Source organism: Sciurus carolinensis, chromosome 2 (genome assembly GCF_902686445.1).
Source record: "Sciurus carolinensis chromosome 2, mSciCar1.2, whole genome shotgun sequence".
NCBI lineage: Eukaryota > Metazoa > Chordata > Mammalia > Rodentia > Sciuridae > Sciurus > Sciurus carolinensis.
In genome coordinates, this window is record NC_062214.1 from 80774505 (window position 1) to 80782307 (window position 7803).

Genomic DNA, 7803 nt, shown 5'->3' on the forward strand with positions numbered 1-7803 from the left:
GCTGCCCGGCTATGGCATTTCACGGCTCAGAAGACAATCCTCCTCCGTGCCCGCTTCCCCTTTAAGCCTCAGGGCAGAGGGTCCTGGAGAGAGCAGCCCCCTCCCTGAACAAAGCCTTGACTCTGTTCTCCCCTTCCTCACCTGTAAACTCAGTGGTGGAATGGCAGGATTCTAAATGTAGAGAGCAAACGTGGGTCACAGGCTTTGGAGCTGGACAGAGGACTTGTGTGGCTCCCTTGCACCTCCCTATTCAAGTGAGGTCATCAGCCACATCACAAGGGGGAGCCTATTAGAAATAAAGTCTTATGCCAGACATGGTGGTGCACACCTGTAATCCCAGCAGCTCAGGAGGCTGAATGAAGCAGGAGGATTGTGAGTTCAAAGCCAGCCTTAGCAAAAGCGAGGTGCTAAGTAACTCAGTGAGACCCTGTCTCTAAACAAAATACAAAATCGGACTGAGGATGAGGCTCAGTGGTCAAGTGCCCCTGAGTTCAATCCCTGGTACCCCACCCCCAGTGGAGAGTGCAGTCTTACACCCAGATCACCTGAACCAAAGTTCGTGTTTTAATAAGATCCCTTGGGAGTCTCACACAGTTTATTTTTTCAAAAACATTACCCTAGTCCACCTGAGTCTCAGTCATCTCCTCTGAAAAATGGGGATAATAACATCTGCCTTGCAACGTAGTTTGTATGGATTATAAAGTCATACAAGAATACAGTTTGACAAACTGTAGAGCAGGAACCTTGAACAAATGCTCACTAGTTATTACCCTGAGCCATTGTGTTGTCTGGTGTCAGGTCCAGTAGCATGTCAGGAACTTGACTGAATGAGCCCCAGGCCTTCCCACTCCCTCCAGCACTTTGCTCTCTGTATTTAGGACCAAGGCAGGAGGTTTTGAAGGAACCAGAGTTTGTAATCAAGGAACTCTTGACTGGAGGAAATAAAGTCACTCCATCTGAAGCATTGTTGGGAAACCTCCCCTGCTCATAGCATTCTGGGGCTGCTGATGGGGTTAGTGTTGCTAGGAGCTCACGACTGTATCATGGGGATGGAGGTGTCCGCTCTCCACAGATGTCAATAGCCATGGACTCCAATTTTACCCTGCAATTCCCTTTTTTCCTAAGGACATAATCTGAAGTATGGACAAGCCTCATGCCCAGGGAGACTCATTAACTGCCTATAATCCCAGTGACTCAGGAGGTTTAGGCAGGAGAATCAAGAGTCTCAGCAACTTAGCAAGACCCTGTCTCAAAATAAAATATAAAAAGGGCAGGGATGTGGCTCAGTTGTTAAGCACCCCTGGGTTCAATCCCTGGGACCAAAAGAAAGAAAGAAAGAGTACTGAGGGCAACACTAAATCATTGCTAGTAAGGACCTCTGAAATGATATTAAAGATCTTGTAATGATGAGAACATGTTCATGAGGTAATGTGGAATACAGGGCAGTCATAAATTCATCTATGTCTTTAAAATTATGTATTAATAGATTTATTAGCTGAAGCACCAGCCCCCAGGGTAATGGCATTAAGAGGTGGGACCTTTGAAAGTGTTTAGGTTTAAATTAGGTCACAGGGTAGAACCCCCATGGAGGGGGTTAGTGCCCTTATCAGAGGAAGTCAGAGATCTCTCTCTCCACACACATACATGTGCAGGGTAACCGCCACGTGAGCACACAATGAGAAGGCAGCTGTCCACGAGTCAGGAAGTGGGCCCTTATCAGGCACTGAATCTGTCAACTCCTTGATATTGGACTCCCAGTCTCCAGAACCATGAGAAAGTAATGTCTATTCCTTAAGCTGCCCAGTGTGTGGTATCATTATAGCAGCCCAATAAGACAACAGCATATTAAGAAGGGGGTGAAACCACAATTTTAGTCCTCAAGAAAAAGATTTAAGACCTGGTTTTACCTTAGGACTTAAGGAAAACAACTGCAAAACCAGTAGTTCCAGGGCCAGAAAGAGAAAATTTTTTACACAGCAAAATTTCAAAACACATAAAGATTGATGCTAAAGAAAAACCAACAATTCAAAGGTATATTTAATACAGACAAAGTAAATAATTGATCTTAAAATGACTTATTAAAAGCCTATTTGGAAAACTTGAAAAACCGAGGGGAAAAACAGCATCTGTAAAAAGGAATAAGAAATATGATTCAAGAATAGACAGAAATGTAACAAGACTAGATAATTATGTAAAAGAACCAATTAAAATATTAGATATAAAAATAATAATTTTTATTATTAAATAATTGTATAAATATTTATTATTCAATAATTGTATAAATTCTAGATTAGACATGGTCAAAGAGAAACTTAGTAAATTAGAAAGGAGTACAAAGGAATTTGCATAGAACACAGCATATAAAAGTAAAAAGATGAAAAATATGTAAGATCCATTAAGAAGAACAAAAGGTAAATTAAGAGGTTTTGACAAACACCTAATGGAAATTCTAAGAGAAGACAATAAAGGAATGGCAGAGGAGTACTAGTCAAAGAGAGAAAAGCAGAGCATTTCCCAGAATTAAAGAGAAGTAAATTATCCACAAACACTGAGTGCCTGGCATCATAAGTACAACTAAACCACACCTGGACACGCGGTAGTACAACTGAAGAACATCAAAGATAAAGTCAAGCCGGTCACAGTGGCGCACACCTGTAATCTCAGCAGTCAGGAGGCTGAGGAAGGAGGATCATGAGTTCAAAGTCAGCCTCAGCAACTTAGGGAGGCTCTAAGCATCTCGCGAGACCCTGTCTCAAAATAAAATATAAAAAGGACTGGGGATGTGGCTCAGTGAAGAGCACTTGCCTTGCATGTGTGAGGCCCTGGGTTTCATCCTCATTATCACCACACTAAATTTTAAAAAGAAGAAAAGAATGAGTGCAAAACTTGGTAAATTGTGTGTGTGTATATATATATATATATATATATATATATATATACATATATACATATACATGTACACACACACATATATAAATTGAACTATTGACCATAAAATAACAATGATAATTGCCATAATTGTGTTTGAAAAAAGGTAGGACTAAGATTCTAGGAAATATTTTTTTAAATTCTTTATTGTCCAGAAGTATAATGGAAAGTCTGAATAACCCTTGGACTTAGAAGAACTTATAGATATATGTATATTAAATTTTAAATGCCTTCAGTAATTCATCCTCAATAATAACTGAAGGACCAGACAAAAGATAAATAAGAAAATAGAAGACAACACAATGAATCCAATATATCTAACAGACATATACAGAACATTCTACCCTAAAACAACACTGGGCTTTCTATTCCATTCCACTGAGCTGTATGTCTCTTTATGCCAGTCTTACATGGTTTAAATTTACTACTGCACTTTGTAGAAAATATGGAAGCCAAGAAGTGTGAGTCTTCCAGCTTTGTCCTTCTTTTTCTAAACCACTTGGACTACGCAAAGTTCCTTGAGATTCCATAGGAATTTTAGGAAAAGGTTTTCCATTTCTGCAAAATACATTACTGGGCCAGGCACCGTGGCATATCCCTGTAATCCCAGCAGCTCCGGAGGCTGAGACAGGAGGATCACAAATTCAAAGCCAGCCTCAGCTGGCCCTAAGCACCTTAGCGAGACCCTGTCTCAAAATTTTAAAAAATGTAAAAAGGGCTGGAGATGTGGCTCAGTGATTCAGTGCCCCTGGGTTCAATCCCAAGTACCAAAAAAGAAAAAAGAGAAAGAAAGAATAGAATGACAATAAGATCCAACAATTCTGTTTCTGGAGAAAGAAGAATCGAAAGCAGGATCTTGAAGATACATTTGTATACCTACATTCATAGTAACATTATTGGAAATAGCAAAAACATGTAGGTAACCCAAGTGTCGATGAATGGATAAGCAAAATGTGGCATACACATACAACAGACAATTATCCAGCCTTAAAAAGGAATTTAATTCTGGTAATAATCTACAGTATGGATGAACCTTATGGACATTAGGCTAAGTAAAATAAGCCAGTCAAAAAGACAAACACTGTATGGTTCTACTTATATGAGATCCTTAGAGTAGTCAAGTCTATGGAGATAGACAGGCGGTTTTCAGTCTATAGAGATAGAATGGCGGTTTTCAATGGCCAGGGAAGGGAGAATGGGGAATCATTATATGAGTTCAGACTTTCAGTTTTACAAGATGAAAAGAATTATGGAGATGGAATGTGGTGGTGGTTGTACATTATGGATGTATTTAGTACACTAATATATACATTTAAAATGGTTAAGATGGTAAATTTTGGGGCTGGGGAGATAGCTCAGTTGGTAGAGTGCTTGCCTTGCAAGCACAAGACCCTGGGTTCGATCCCCAGCACCCAAAAAAAAAAAAAAAAAGATGGTAAATTTTATGTTAGGTGTATTTTACCACAATAAAATTTTTTGGAAAAAAAAAGTAGCCACTGATGATTGTGAATACATTGTATAGCTTATGAGTTGCAGCTAAAGCAATATTTGAAAGTGAATATGTAGCTGTAAATGAATTTACTAAACTATAGAAAATCACTAGGCTTGGTGGTGCACAACTGTAATCCCAATGACTCAAGAGACCGAGGCAGGAGGATGGCAGGTTCAAGACCAGTCTCAGCAACTTAGCGGGACCTTGTATCAAAATTAAAAAATAAAGAGGACGGGGATGTCGCTCAGTGGTAAGTGCCACCGAATTCTATCTGCAATACCAAAAATAATAATAATAAACTAGGGAAAAAATATCAAACACATTGTGTTATTTGACTCAGAAAGAAAGAAAAAGAGCAACAACAATAACAAAATAGGCCCAAATAAAGTAGAAGGAAGAAAACAATGAAGAAAAAGTATATTTTTTCATAATAGGAAACAAAAACAACAGAGCGGTACAGAAATCAAGTGATTCGACTTTCACAATCCCTGCAGAGTTAACATTTTATCTTTGAAAAGTTCTACCTTGCTTAGGTAGTTCCATCACAGCTGATCTTTTCTCAGGAGGTTTGATGATGGACTTTAGAAACAGGCATGAATGTTTTGACCAGGGCATGAGGAGAAATCTCTGCTAAACTACTTACCTGGTGGTTATCCTCTCAAGGCCCAGTGAAGGGAGAGCAGGGCACTTTGTCGATAGTGGGGCCAGCTAAAAACAGAACCCACCTCTCCAGTGTTTCCCACATATCCCCAGACCACCTTCAGGAGGCCTAAAAAGTATCTTCCTTGAAGACTCCTTCTTGAGACCATTTTAAGAATGTGATCCCATTGTGCCTGTGCCCCCAGGGACTCTGCCTACCAGCCCAGACTCCCTTTCTCTCCCTTGTGAAGTCTGCTAGATCTTAGAACCAGGTAGAGCTGTGTGATTGCCAGAGCTCCTCTTCCTTCACCTGGAGCTCAAAACGGACACCAGGAGGTTTGTGTTACAAGACCAGAGATGAGTGTTCGAGGTGGACAGAAGAAAAGCTCTCGTTAAGAAAAATCTTCTGGGGCTGGGGAGATAGCTCAGTCAGTAGAGACTTCCTGTGATCTGCCAGGAGCACATTAGAGGAGGGAATGGGGAGCAGTTCTGGGTCTTCTGCAGGCTTGCTTTGCCACCTCTGTGCCTCGGTGGATGGTGCCCTGTGTACTAAGCCAAGGTGGCTTCTGATTCCCCTTCAAGCTCTGACCCAGTGGGTTGAACTCTAAGGCTGCTTCAAAGAGTTACTGACCCACAGGCCTGGAGCTAGTGCTTCTCAGGAGGGGAAAGAATGATGGCCTTCCTCCTGTGGAGTGGAGGAAAGGCAGGAGCAGCCTATTGTGGGCACCTCTGTTCTGCCCAATTCCTTCACACTGTCTCCATCTTGGGAGAAAACACTGTACAGTTCATTTTGAAGTCTTAATGACCCAGAGTAGTCAGGACTGCAAGGAGCCTCAGAGTACAACTGGCCCAACCCCCTAATCCTCCGGGAAGGAAAGCAAAGCCCAGAGAGGGTGAGCCACCTGCCCAAGGTCACACATGGGGAAGTCTTGAGTCCAAAGCCCAAGTCCACAGCTTTCAGAGTCAATAGCAGCTGCGCATCGTTTACGCCTGAAACCCACGTGGCCACGGGCACCGCACCTCCCTGGCCCGCAGGGGAAGCCTAAGGATCAGAAGAGAATGGAGAGAACAGAGAACAGAGAGCAGAGCGCAGGGTGGCAGGAAGCGACACAGATTTGCTCTGCCCAATTGTAGCTTGATCAATCGCAAGCAGGGAGCACAGCAGCGGGCGCGGCTGCTGGAACCACAGCTCCCCCGAGCCCCATCACTCAGCGATATGGTAATAAAGTGGCCGGGGCTGGAAAAATGCTATGAGACTCCAGAGAGCTCAGTCTCATCCCGCTGGATTATAACCCTGTTATCGACACCCCTGGGGCTTGTTCTGTCTCCTTCAGCCCCAGCTCCGCAGATGAAACTTGCTGGGAGCATCATGGAGCAGGGTACTGACTGGTGGGGTACAGCCTGATGTGACAAGACTGGGACAGGAGAGGCAGGGGTGGGAGATGCTCGCTCCTCCAGGCGGGGCCTGCTGCAGCCGTCTACAAAGGGCCACCTTCTCCCCGCGCCCCAACTCCAGTGTCTACTGAGGCCTCAGCCATGCATTGGGCTGTGTCATGACAGACAGAGAGAGAAACCAGGGCCTGGGAATCCCAGAGTGCTTGGGGCACAGAACTCATTTGCCAAGATTATGCCTTTCAGTTATTGATATGCACAAGACAGAAAGGGCCCTGGGGGTTTCAGGAAGGAGGAGCAGGGGAGACCATACCAGGGTTCAAAAGGTCAGCTGTGATTCTGCGAACTGCTGCCAAAGCCCCCTGAAGGACCCACCTTGTTCCCTGCATACCCACACAGGATTGGAGAACACGCTTTAGGGTGCCTCTCTCATCCTCCCAATGGATAACCCTGCTCCGCAACCCAAGACTCCCAAGAAAAAGTCAAATATCACATAATAACGATATTCAACCAGAAACAGAAAGGAAGTTCTGCTATGGCTGCAATGTGGATGAAACTTGAAATCGTTATACTAAAAATAAATAAATGAACCAGACACAAAAGGATAAATAGTACGGTGCCACTTATTTCAGGATCTATAATAAGCAGATTCATAGAGACAGAAAGTGAAACAGAGGTTACCAGGGGTTGTAGAGGGTTGGTGGTGGAGAGTTAGTGTTCAAAGTTACAGGATTTCTGCTCAGGATGATGAAAAAGTTCTGGAAATGGGTAGTGGTGATGGCTACCCAACATTGTGAATCTGCTTAATGCCACGGCAACTGAATTATACATTCTTCCTTCCTTCCTTTCTTTTTTTCTTTCTTTTTTTTTTGGGGGGGGGGTACTGGAGATTGAACCCAAGGGCACTTTACCACTGATCCACATCCCCAGCTGTTTCTTTTGTTGTTGTTGTTTTGTGGGTTTTTTTGAGACAGAGTCTCACTGAGTTGCTTGGGGCCTCACTAGGTTACTGAGGCTGGCTTTGAACTCAGGATCCTCCTACCTCAACCTCCTGAGTCACTGCCGATTACAGACATGGGCCATCATGCCTGGCTGAATGGTACATTCTTAAATAATTAAAATGGTAAATCATTACACTAAAATCCAAAATGCTGGGAAAATAACTGATTCTCCCTCTGATCAGCAATTTGCTTTTTGCTACTTTAATTAAGAATGCTTATAGGAAGTGATTTAGAATCTTTATTATGAAGTCTTGGACTGCCCAGCCCAGCCCCACTTCAAGAGGATGGCTCACCCATAATGTATGCACCCATAGTGGGTTCCTTGTTGCAGGCAGCCCAGGACATGCACAC